Here is a 12,703-nt window from a genome sequence, read left to right as displayed (position 1 = left end):
CATGAGGTACTCATGCTTTGCCTGTTCATCTTGCCAGGATCCTAACCAAATGCATACTGGTTAGGCTTCCATGGTATTTGCACTTGTCAGTTTCTGCTGTGGGTGGATCTTTACCTGAGGAGTCTCTTCTGTGATCTTTGAAGTGGCCTCACGTTTTCGTATGGTAAAACTGACCAAAGTTTGAGTGTGTTAATCCTGGCATCTTCACACGGGATCAAAAAAGATGCCTGCCTGAAATCTGCAGGCAGATTTGGCATGTTGGCAGTGTGAAGATAGAAGGGTTAATGGTGTGTCTTGGTGGAAGCAGGCTTCAGCCAGCTCTGCAGATCTGAGGCATGTGCTATAGCGGGGTCTCCAAACATTTTGGCCAGAGGGCCGCATCAAATATCTGGCGTGGTGTGGAGGGCCAGAAAAAAAATTTAAATATAAAATTTAAATAAATTAGAGATGGAATTCAGATGAGTGAATAAATGAATAAATGGGCTCATTCATTCAACCTCTCTGGGCATCAGAACACCCTCCAGACACAGAGCTCAGTTCTGGTCATGTTCAGTTGAGTGGACCAGAGGCTTTAAGGCTTTCAAACTGATCCCTGGGGGAAAGCTGACAGGAGCCGAGGGGCACCCGGTTTGGGACTCCTCATCCCTATGGGATGAGGGTGGGGAGGTTAGGGAACAACAAGGTAAAGGAGAAGAAATTGGGAATGGTAGCGTGATGGGATGTGATAGACGGTTTGGCACAATGAGAGGATGCAGGGACAAAGGAGCTAATAAGCAGCCCATCCTGGAGCTTTCCTTGTACAAATGCTTTTATGCAAATGCCCGAAGTCTCTGAGCAAAGATGGAATGTCTGGTGACAAGGGAAAACATTGCCATAGTGGGCATAATGGAAACCTGGAATGCAGAGAATCAGTGGGATACCGCAATCCCAGGCTTATAAACCTGGGGAGGTGGCGAGAAGCAAACTGCTAGTGCACTTGCTTTGAAGAAAGTAGGTGTTTCTGAGAGAGCATCGAAGAGACCAGCAGCATGAGCGAGAGACTGCTGTCTTGAAGGAGGTGGGGGGAGGGCACTCTGAAGCTTGGCAGCTCTCTTGTCATGAAGAGGCTGAAACCTCACTGGCTTTGAAATGACCTGCAGAAGTTCGTGCTGGGCCCAACATTGTGTGCCAACTGTTAGAAATAAGGGCAACATTGGCTGCAGGAACTGATGGGGGTGACGTGGCATTCCATGGGCAGGAGTGTTCCATGGTGCAGGTGTTGCCACCTGTCAATCAGTTACAGTCCGAACAGTTTTTGCCTGAACTTAAGAACATAAGAACAGCCCCACTGGATCAGGCCATAGGCCCATCTAGTCCAGCTTCTTGTATCTCACAGCGGCCCACCAAATGCTCCAGGGAGCACACCAGATAACAAGAGTCCTGTATCCTGGTGCCCTCCCTTGCATCTGCCCTTCTGACATGGCCCATTTCTAAAATCAGGAGGTTGCACATACACATCATGGCTTGTAACACGTACTGGATTTTTCCTCCAGAAACTTGTCCAATCCCCTTTTAAAGGCATCCAGGCCAGATGCCGTCACCACATCCTGTAGCAAGGAGTTCCACAGACCAACCACGTGCTGAGTAAAGAAATATTTTCTTTTGTCTGTTCTACATTGTTGTTGGCATCTTTCAGTCTCAGAAGACTATGGTGTCACGCTCTGAATGGTGGTTCTAGAACAGTGTCCTCTCCAGTGCGTGAAGCCTGGGTAAAGTAGGTATGGAGGATAGGCTGCTACCCATGTAGCAAATCCCCCCTCTCCACGTCACTGAAATGGTCCAATGGAAAGGCAGAGGCCAATACGGTTGGTTCCAGCGGCGTCGCAGGAGTTGCCAGAACGTGATTGTGTTCAGCCACAAACTGCCTCAGGGACTCCGGCTCCAGATTTTGCCTCGAGGTTGACTCCTGAATTCTTTTCCATAACTGGATGTAGCCACAAGGCAGTGGAGGTTTGGGATCAGAGTTTTCCTTCTCTCGGATGAGCTGCCTTCCCAGGCTGACGAGTCCCATCTACCCGGTGGCTGTTTAGTCGCCTCTTACGACAAGTACAGCCAAACTGAGGGCCTATTCTAATCCCCAGCCCCCAGGGGATTCTGGGGGGATATGTCTGTTCTAATAATAATAAATAATAATAAACTTTATTTGTATCTTGCCCTTCTCCCTAAAAGGGACCCAACACTCAATTTGAGTGGATGTCCCCTGGTTCGGGTGTTATGTGAGAGTGTAAAGAGCATCTCCCTATCCACTCTGTCCATCCCATCATGTCCCCCCTCAGGCGCCTCTTTTCTAGGCTGAAGAGTTCCAAACACCGTAGCCTTTCCTCATAAGGAAGATGCTTCAGCCCAGTAATCATCTGAGTCACTCTCTTTTGCACCTTTTCCATTTCCACTATCTCTTTTTTGAGATGTGGCGACCAGAACTGGATGCAATACTCCAGGTGTGACCTTACCATCGATTTGTACAATGGCACTGTACATTATAATATTAGCTGTTTTGTTCTCAATACCTTTTCTAATGATCCCAAGCATAGAATTGGCCTTCTTCACTGCCAATGTGAAGTGCTTTGGGATCTTTCAGCAGTTAGTATGGTACACTCAAACCAAGAGATAAAAGTAGGTTATGTTCAAAGCTGTCAGAACCTCTGGTCCTAAATCAGATGCATTACAAATAAGTACAGTGGTACCTCGCATAACGAATGCCCCCTGCAGCGAAAAACTCGCAGAACGAAAACATTTTGCAAAGTTTGGTAACTCGCACAACGAATTTTTATGACCCGTGCTTCGCAAGATGAATTTTTTGTTTTGTTTTGGTTTGACTTAAGGGGGGGATCTTCATGCCAGTTTATGATCCCATTCACCCTAGTAAGGGGAGGATCTTCATGTCAGTTTATGACCCAGTTCACCCTAGTAAGGGGAGGATCTTCATGTCAGTTTATGACCCAGTTCACCCTAGTAAGGGGAGGATCTTCATGTCAGTTTATGATCCTGTTCACCCTAGTAAGGGGCGGATCTTCATGTCAGTTTATGACCCTGTTCACCCTAGTAAGGGGCGGATCTTCATGTCAGTTTATGATCCACTCAGCATCCCCCCATCGCTCTTTCACCCTCTCACTGCCCCATTTCCTTCACGTTTCCCCCCATGATCACGGCAAAAGCAAGCAATTGAGTGCAGCTGCTCTGTCCTCCCGAGCTTAGAGCACAATCCTGTGCGTGTCTCTTCAGAAGTAAGTCCCATTGTGCTTGCTCCCAGGAAAGTGTGCACAGGATTACAGCCTTCAAGCTCCCCACTCAGCACCCCCCCCCCGTTTTTGAAATCCTCTGTACAGTATGTATGCCTTTAAAGAGCACTTAATAAACACTTTGTAAACCAAATTTGACTTTGTTCTGACTTTTCTTGCCCATAGGAACGCATTAATGAAAAACTCGCATATTGAAAGGACTCGCTGAATGGATTAATTTCGTTATGCGAGGCACCACTGTATTGAGAACTGAAAGTAAAGTATTTGATCTTTTACCTTGGCCTCTGTTTTTATTCCTTATTCTCATCATTCTATCACCAGGCTGCTTGCTATTAAGTCATTTTGATTACAAGACGAGCTTCCTTCTCTCTGCTGCTGTGCTCTGCTTCCCAACCACTCCAGCACCAAACGACTTGGGCCAGTTACCTGATCATCTCACTCCTGCCTTAAAATTGTGAGCACTGGTGCACAAGGCTTCCAGCTAGCATTCCATACTGTGTGAATTCAATGTGGTTTAAACCTTCACAGCTTCCTCTTGGCAGAACACAGTTGGGAGTGGGTGGGTTACTCTGTTCAATGCTAGGAAGCTGCAATTAGCACACAATGGAAGTGCTGTTGGGTAGGCAGCTGCCTGCTTTGGGGATGGATGTGGACATCCCTGCACAAGCCACAAGATGGGGAGGCCTAGCTGAGTCGATTGACAATAGGTAAGTCTTGCCCCTCTGGGAAGACACCACATTTAGAATAAGCAGCCTGAAATCAGAAGCACAACTGTTTTCCTCTCAGAAAGAGCCCTGGTGAGGAGATGAGGCCTCTTAGGTGAGCTCTAGCTAGGTGCACTTCAGGTTAGATAGCATCATTGAGCAAGGGTTCAGAGGGGCACTGAAGCCTCTGGTGAATTTAGAACAAACCTGACATGAAAGTGTGTTGCAAGAGGTTAGCCTGAGTATGCTACCATATGGAAAATTGTCAGGCTCGTACCCAAAAACTTCTGTGGGGAAGGAATGCTCCTTAGAAGCTGTTGTAAAATAGTTAAAAACTGGTTACAAATAGTTTGGCAGCATATTAATTATGGGTAAAATCAAGTTTTGAGAGAACTAGGAAATAGCAGCTGCCTGAGTGCTTGTTGCTCAGCCAGGGCCATGAGGCTGGCAGGCCAAGTTGGTTTGTTTCAGGCTACTGTCAAAAGGTGGAATTTAAAAGAAACATACTACCTGCCATTTTTCTCAGATCTCCCAAGTAAAAGGGAATGTGCAGTTTTAAAAGGTGGAAGCTGGGAAAGGGTCTGCGGGGCAGTGCCTAACTTGTGGCTTTTAACACAGTTGGAGCCTCTGGCACTTGTACCAGCCAAGATTGAGCCAAAGGGTTTTTGTTAGACGAGGACATATGAGGCAGAATGGATGAGGGCAGAGTCTAGTCTGGAGAAGCCTGAACATATGAGGTTGGTTTCTAACTACTCGGGGCTTCTCTGATTGGTTCAGGCAGGGGTTTTGCTTTTGCTGTGCCTCTGAGCCATTGCCAACCTAACTGAAGCAGTAGTAACTTTATTGTCATTGTGCTACAGCACAATGAAATTTATGCACCTTAGTGATACAAGCATAACTGTTGTTGGCATCCTTCAGTCTGGGAAGACTATGGTGTCACGCTCTGAATGGTGTTTCTAGAACAGAGTGTCCTCTCCAGTGCGCGAAGCCTGGGTAAAGTAGGTATGGAGGATAGGCTGTTACCCACGCAGCAAATCCCCCCTCTCCATGTCGCTGAAATGGTCCAATGGAAAGGCAGAAGCCAATACGGTTGCTTCCAGCGGTGTCGCTGGAGTTGCCAGAACGTGACTGTGTTCAGCCACGAACTGCCTCAGGGACTCCGGCTCCTGATTTTGCCTCGAGGTTGACTCCTGAAGCCTTTTCCATAGCTGGATGTAGCCACAAGGCAGTGGAGGTTTGGGATCAGAGTTTTCCTTCTCTCAGATGAGCTGCCTTCCCAGGCTGACGAGTCCCATCTACCCGGTGGCTGTTTAGTCGCCTCTTATGACAAGTACAGCCAAACTTATGTGCAAGCATAACTATATACAACAAGCATAACTATATACAACAATTCCAACAATCACACTCTACACACTCACCCACACATTCTATACAACATCCATCATAATATAAAAACAGTATAACAGACCATAATGCCCAGGAGCAGGGTAACAACTATATCGCCTTATTCAATGTAATGGCTGTGGGATAAAAACTGTTCAGGAGTCGAGTGGTGCTGGTCTCATAGTTCTGTATCGTCTACCCGAAGGCAACAGTTCAAAGAATTTATGAGTCAGATGGAAGGGGTCTTTCAGAATACTATGTGACTTCTGCAGACAGCGAGATGTATAGATGTCCTCCAAAGCTGGTAGATGAAGGCTGATGATGTGCTGCGCGATCTTAATAATTCTCTGCACAGCTTTTTTGTCCCCTGCAGAGCAATTTCCGTACCACCCCAAGATATCATAGGTTAGGACACTCTCAATGGTGCAACAATAGTAAGACACAAGCAGCAGCTGTGACAAATGTAACCTCCCAAGCTTCTTCAGAAAATATAACCGCTTTTGTGTCTTCTTTATCAACATGCTGGTGTCAATAGTCCATGAGAGGTCCTCTGTGATGTCAATACCTAGGAATTTGAAACTAGCAATCTACTCCACCTCCTTACCATTTATGTATAATGGTGTGTATACATCCCTCTGAAGTCAGTTATAAGTTCTTTAGTATTTTTGACATTAAGTGAGAGATTATTTTCTTTGTACCACAATAACAACTCCTGTACCTCCTTCCTATAAGCAGACTCATCATTCCCGCTAACAAGCCCCACCACTGTAGTATCGTCTGCAAATTTTATAATTTCATTGGTGTTATGTGATGGGGTACAGTCATGTGTATACAGGGAATAGAGGAAGGGGCTCAGCACAAACCTTGGGGAGCTCCATATCAGAGTGGAAGAATGATAAGAGCCCACCCTAACTGACTGGCCTATTTGTCAAAAAGTCCTTTATCCACAGACAAATGTCTTGCTGTATGCCCAAACTAGTCATTTTAAAAAACAGCCTGCTAGGTGGAATGGTGTTAAAAGCAGAACTAGAATCCACAAATAACAGCTGTACATATGTACCCTGTTGTTCCAAATGATGCAGGACTGTAAAAAACAATAGAGACGGCATCATCAGTCAACCTATTACTCCTGTATGCAAATTGACAAGGATCCAAAGTGGCTGGAAGAGCAGACTAAATATGTTTCAACACCAGCCTCTCAAAACACTTCTTAATTACCAAAGTTAGAGCCACAGGTCGATAATCATTGAGAGAAGCAACTACTGTCTGCAGAGGAACAGTAGGCCAAGCAGGCTGGTGCATTTAGTGTATCTAGTTTATTTCTGGAAAAAGGCAACATGAAACCAGAGTTGAAAAGCACCATATACACAGGTGAGAAAGTGGATGTTTGGCTATCCTCTTGCAAAATGTTCAGGATTGGCTTTGAATGCACAGGTGTTTCATAATACATTGCACAATAAAAGTGAAACAAATCCCACTGCACAATGTTCCTCTTATCATAAGAACATAAGAACAGCCCCACTGGATCAGGCCACAGGCCCATCTAGTCCAGCTTCCTGTATCTCACAGCGGCCGACCAAATGCCCCAGGGAGCACACCAGATAACAAGAGACCTCATCCTGGTGCCCTCCCCTGCATCTGGCATTCTGACATAACCCATTTCTAAAATCAGGAGGTTGCGCATACACATCATCGCTTGTACCCCATAATGGATTTTTCCTCCAGAAACTTGTCCAATCCCCTTCAAAGGCGTCTAGGCTAGACGCCAGCACCACATCCTGTGGTAAGGAGTTCCACAGACCGACCACACGCTGAGTAAAGAAATATTTTCTTTTGTCTGTCCTAACCCGCCCAACACTCAATTTTAGTGGAAGTCCCCTGGTTCTGGTATTATATCCTCTTATCCTCACCAAGTGTAGCATCATCAATTCTGCTATCAGTTTGAGACCCAGATACTTCAATGATAATCTCTTCTCACAGGGGTCTGCCATTATTAGTGGTCATCACAGGTTGCTGTGCTGTAAGCTGTCATCTTTTGAAGTGACTTACCTGCAGTAGGGCCTTTTTTGTTGCCCAGGCATCTCCAACACTCCCCCATCAAGATTAGGATAGCCCCCATCTTGCTGACCTTCTGCAGGGGGCTAAAGACCATTTTACTTTGTATCACTTTTGATTAGGGTGCTATTGGTTGCTTTTATAGTATTGATTGGTTTCAGTTAACCCATTTCTGCCCAGGCCACAAGTGTACACATTTGATCCCTGTGTGTGTGTGTAATATGCACTGTTGGGCAGAAATGGCTTAATTGATCTTTTTGCTTTTTATGCCTTTTATGCAGTGGCATGGCTAAGGGGGTGCAGAGGGTAGCAGTTGCACTGGGCATCAAGCTTTAGGGGGGCAACAAGCTGAGCGTGACACTAGTGACCAAAATTGTGAAAATCTTGGTATGTATGAATAATACCATCATGTTATATATCATTGGAAAGGTGATTTAAAGCAGAATGCAATGAAACAAACCCTATTTGAATATCTGTATTCTATCAAAGGTTATGGCCAATTAACCAGAAAATGAAAACACAACTGCCCTATGGAACAAAAAATGGATTTTCATATTCAGTCTCATAGGTCAGTTTTGAGTTGTTCTGAGAGCCAATGACATGTTATTATGTTATTGACAAGTTGTCATGATACAGCATGAAACCAATAAGATGTTATGTCAGCTCTCATTTCCATGTATCATAATACAGTTACCCCTGCTAACTGGGTAAAAAGGCACTTTTCAAGTGGTTCCCCCTTACATTTAGCAGGGGGAGAATAACCATCCCTCTTCACTCCAGCACAGTATCTCAAACCAATCAGGGGTACACTGTTCATTTATTTACTTAATTGGAATCTGATTTTGTCTGGGAAAGGCTACAAACCTTTGCCCCCAGGTTGCAGATAGATGCCTTAGCTATGCCACTGAGGCAGCAGAACAAGAGAGCGGTGAGCTGCTGGGGGGAGGAGGTGGGCTCCTCTCAGTTTTCACTTTTTTAAAAGCCCAGATGTGATGTCACTTCCAGTTGTGACATCACTTCCAGGGCAATATTTTGAGGTTGGCACAGGGCTGCAGGATCATTAGCTATGCCACTGCTTTTATGCTCCTGGAAGGTTGGAGAGGCAGGTTATAAGAACTGTAAATATGAAATTGTTATCCAGCCTTTCTGCCAAGGTTGACAAATCAAGAATGCAGGGAATTGCCACTTGAAGATTTCAAAATGAAACAAGAGACTTTTCTTTGAATTCTGAGCACCAGCCAAAGGAGCCGCTGCCTCATTTAATCCCCAGTTTGTGCAAAGGAGCCATTTAGGGGCTGGTCACTGGATTTCAATGTAGGGTCTGTGTAGGAGGATTTCTGATGTTAGCCAGGATGGTAGAATGGTGTGAAGAACATTAGGATGAGGACAGTGTGAGGTCATGTTCATGGAACAGAAGGCCTCAAATGAGCATTATTTTAATAAAAATAATTAGCATACAAAAGTGTACAAAACTAAAAATACAACATAAGAATTAATAGAATTGCACACTATGTAAACTTTTAAATGCTTTGAGAAATGGCTTTCAAACAGACTCATATAGATCCAATCGTAATTGCCATTGATATGCTGTATTGTATTGGCAACCTTCAGTCTTGAAAGACTATGGTATCGCGCTCTGAAAGGTGGTTCTGGCATTCACTCAAAAAACAGTAAGTTCAATCATCCATCCAATGGGAGATGATTGGTGGGCTTTTGTCCTTCCAGTTTGGCAATATCCTTTTTGCCATTGTAAGGGCACAGAGAGGACATGGAAATGAATACCCTTCCCCACTGCTTCTACCTTTCCTCAGCTCAGCTCCACAGCACCACCTTCTGTTACAATCATCTTACAACTGCACTGAGCTGTGGAAATCTCACAATGCTTTGGGGGCACGTTTGGGAGAAAGTTAGCACAGCAGGGACAGCCTTTTACCATGCTGTATTCCTTTGCTGCCTTCCATTGATTTAAAAGCCTTTTGGCTTTTCTGACAAGATGCTATTCAGGTTCAAAGGTAAGCTGCCCTGAGCATACTTTTCCAGAGTCAGCGCTCTATATGTAGCAATGAGCCTGTTTGTTTTTAAATGTAGGAGAGCATTAAAGAAATGGCATCTACTCAGTGTTTGAAAAATTTGACAGTAGGTCTTTGCCTACTTTGTCTCCGGTTAAATGGGAAACAGACACTGGAAAGAATATTTCACAAGTGTATGGTCCCTGAATTTGATACAATGTTGGAAAAACATGATTAGCACTGATTTTAAAAGGAAACACCCATTCTTATGAGATCCACTTTCATTAATACCTGAGATCTTTTGTTTAAAACATTCTTATTACATTCAAATAGATCCTTGTTGCAGGCATCACATAACAAATGTGAACTTTGTACATATACTTTGGTCATGTATGTACATGGCTGATCTTTGGAAATGCATTCTTAATGGCAATAAAGCCATGACTGGCTGTGACATACTTGAGGGTAGTACACAGGGGCTGCTTTACAAACCTTGAAGTGGTCGGTTGCCTTTGATGGCCAATGAAATTTGTGCTGCAGGAACATGGATTTCATTGCAGTCACCAGCGATGTTTGGTACAAATGAATTTGCTCAATTATTAACTAAGCAGGACTATTACAGCAGATTTCAAGAGCCTGGAACTATGCCTCTCTCTTGCTTGTGGACTGGCAAGAGACAGGATGCTGGACTAGATGGGCCTTTGGAGGGAGTCAGCAGGTTTTTTCTTCTGTCCTGCAAAACTCCAGCAAGATAATTGCACCAGAAATGAGTCTTTGTTTCTTATTGAAATTATGCATATAATTAAAACCTTATATAACTTTTTGCACCTTTTAAAGTATTTTTGTGTTTGTGAAAAAATTGTGGTACTGTGTTTTTTTTTTTCAGGCTTTCACAATTCAAAAGAAAAGAGCATCCCCCCCCCCCCCGCGGCCAGAAGTCATGGCAGTTCATTCTCTCCCCTCCTTCTGCTGCATGTGTACAGACCAAGCCCTGAGCGTCTGTTCCCATGTGCAGAAGGAAGGAAGAATGGGGTGAGGGGATCTCTCTTGCCTAGTGATGATGTATGATCACAGGTTAATCTCCTCTGCCTGAGGAGTGACCTATTGCCATAGAGAGAGAGAAAAGGAAATGAAGATAATTAGGGGTTGTCAGATTCAGGAAAACTCTACAAATTAAGCTATCTGGCTGACATTCAAAGTATGGGGCAAGGAATAGACATTGCCCATGGCTGTGGGGCTCCCCAACTATTACTTCATTCTCCGAAGCTTCCAACAGGGAGTCAATGACAAGGAGAGGACTCAACAGGTTTGCTGCCAACAGGCCTCTCCAGCTGTTTGGCTTGGGCGTCAACAGTAGCTGGCAATCATAGACAGAGGTTAGCCCTCAATCTGTCCCCCCATGGTCATTGTTGTGACCTGGGAACGGCCTGAGATGCTCCCCTCTTGATCCACACTTTGCAGACAAAAATAAACCCATCCATGCAACATCCCAGCTCACGTAGCAAGAATCCTTTGGTGAGACCAAATTGCTCCAACTATTTTATATTGTCAGGGCCTCTGCTCTGCTTGCTGCATTTGTTTGCTCTCCAATAGGCTGTCCTCTGCCGATTAGGAAGCTAAGAGGCTTTAAGTTCTTTTCAGACAGTCTGCTATCCAGGTTCAGAGGTCAGCCACCTTGAGCATAGTTTTTCTGAATTGGAAAGACGGGCTATCATATTTTTAACATAAATAAGGTGCTTGGATGGCCACTCCCAAGCACTGATAAGAGTCCAGCCGCATCAATTCACTGCTTGGAAACTGACATCTGTTACAAATCCCTGCACTGCCTTTCATTCAAATATTAAGCTAAAAATGCAGTCAGGGATAAAGAAATCAGAGATTTCACTTCTAGAGATCCTAGAGAGAGAGCTGAAGAATGACGACGCGGGCTGGTGATACATGATTAGCAGCCACGGTAGCAGGGGCTTACCTGGAGGCATGCTGACTACCTTGGTCAGGACTCAGATGGGAATGGATAACATGGAGGCACCTCCCTTTCTGCATGTTCTCTCGCAAGCAACTTTATTAACTGCTAGCCCTGACTCACCTCAGGAAGGTGGGGCTGGTCACCTGAAAGTACAAGTCTTCCTTTCAGACCTGCCTGCCCCCCCACCCCCACCCCCAGAGGGGGAGGTGGACTCATTAGTCCATCACTGACAAGGGCAAGGGCTGCAGAAAATCCCACCCTTTGGAAGTGAGCGAGGCCTTTGCCTGGACAGAACCACTTCCTGACCTTTCAGCTGCACAAAGTACCTGTGCATGATTTATGCCAAGAATAGAGATTGCAAGGGGGGGGGTGTGCGTGTGTGTGTGTGATGAAATGAAGTCATCACCACTTCCTGTCAGCTCTGGGAGGAGACCAGAATGCTTTGCCTGGACCCTTCTGGGCAGCAGTTGGCTAAAAGAGTTAATCACACTCCGCAAAAGATTGTCAGTTGGGCAGGTGCTTGATCAATGCCAAGAGTGATTTGCAGCCAGTTAACACAGAGAGAGATGCAGGAGCCCCAGCTGCATTGCTGTTGGAAGCTGGCATTCACGTGCAGATCTCTGGCGTCCTGTGTGTGCACGCATGGCTGTCCATGTGTGACTCCAGGGGGGATCCAGAATCCAGGGGGGATTCTGCTCCTTTCCTCAGCATTATCAGCAATGGTCTCACCAGGGCTATACAGGTGTAGCCAGGAGCCAAGCATGCACACAGCACCTGTTTATGCTAGGCTTATACACTCCAATGCAAATCCTTGCACAGGGGCATGCCTCTAGCTCTACTGGATGGGCCCAGAAAACCATAACAGCAGATCCACCTTCAGCACCCGGTTTCTGAAGTGGGCGGTTCTGTTTTGTTCTTTTACAGCGCTCCGATTTCAGTGACGGTTTCCTTTTCCTGCCCCTCCTTGCCCAGGCTCCCTGCCCAGGACTTCCAGCACACCAGCAAGGCTTGTAAAGCTTCATTTCTCATGGCTCCCCCTCCCCCTACTTAACACATAGGTGAGAGGGCCCTCCTCTCTCCCCTTTATTGTGTGCAAGGTTATAGAGGAGTTGTTTTCCCTTCAAGGGGATATTTTTCCATTTCCTTTCTTGCTTACAGCAGGAAACTCAGGCCCCAAGAGCCCCACAATGGAGCCAGAAATATGTTTTAAAGAAAGGCTCATGACATGCATTTATGGCCCTGGGGGCATCCCATTGTAAAGCAATCCAGCAATTTAAAAAAGAAAAAAAAATCTATTGTCCTCCTAAA

Source organism: Tiliqua scincoides, chromosome 5, assembly GCF_035046505.1.
Source record: "Tiliqua scincoides isolate rTilSci1 chromosome 5, rTilSci1.hap2, whole genome shotgun sequence".
NCBI lineage: Eukaryota > Metazoa > Chordata > Lepidosauria > Squamata > Scincidae > Tiliqua > Tiliqua scincoides.
This window is presented reverse-complemented; position numbering follows the sequence as displayed.